Here is an 840-nt window from a genome sequence, read left to right on the forward strand (position 1 = left end):
GTAAATAAGTGCACGTCGTTGAAAGAACATCCTTGTAAAGGCTTTTAAAATCAAAATATGATTATTGTCACGTTTCAAATTACCAAAATTGATAAGAACTTAAAACTGGTCAAAGATTATTTGTGAAAAAAAAAAAAAACACACGAAAATTGCAAATAAAAATTATTAAAGAAAAAGAAACTAACAGAAACTTAAAACGAGTAAGATAATTTTTGTGAAAAAAATAAAAATTCTATTTAACTATAGTATCCAACGTATACTTATTTCCAGGTCTGACAACCCAAATTGTTAGAGGCCTATTGCTGTAATGGAAATATGAAAATACTCCCAAACAAAACACAAAATATTGTCCATTCCAACAATGTTAAAACTAGCCCTAAAAATTGCGTTGGGTAATCAGACATGTTTATATATACACCGAGAAATACTGAAATTAATAACTAATCACACAATCTTCAAAATAACGCTGATCAACGTACCGATTATTACAAAAGGTATAAAGATATTCAAATATCTATAAAATCAACTGCCAATATTTCACGATAAAATAATCTCATTTATTCATTTTATCAAATTCACTTTCTGTTTTATACCCTGGCACAGATCTAACTAAATCTAATATCATTATCTAACTCCGTCGACGACTAAAAACGAATTGAATAATAAATAAAGTAGAGTTCAGTTAATTTCTCTATCAAATATTATCTAAGTCCGGCAACGAATGAAAACGAATCGAATAATAAATAAGTACAGTTAATTTCTGTTTCAATTCCACGCCGAATTTGATCGACTAAATCTATAATATTATCTAAGTCTAGCGTAGAATATAAACGAATTGAA

The sequence above is a fragment of the Berghia stephanieae genome, chromosome 12 (genome assembly GCF_034508935.2).
Source record: "Berghia stephanieae isolate SIO BIC M18660-M18661 chromosome 12, UCSD_Bste_1.3, whole genome shotgun sequence".
Classification (NCBI taxonomy): Eukaryota; Metazoa; Mollusca; class Gastropoda; order Nudibranchia; family Aeolidiidae; genus Berghia; species Berghia stephanieae.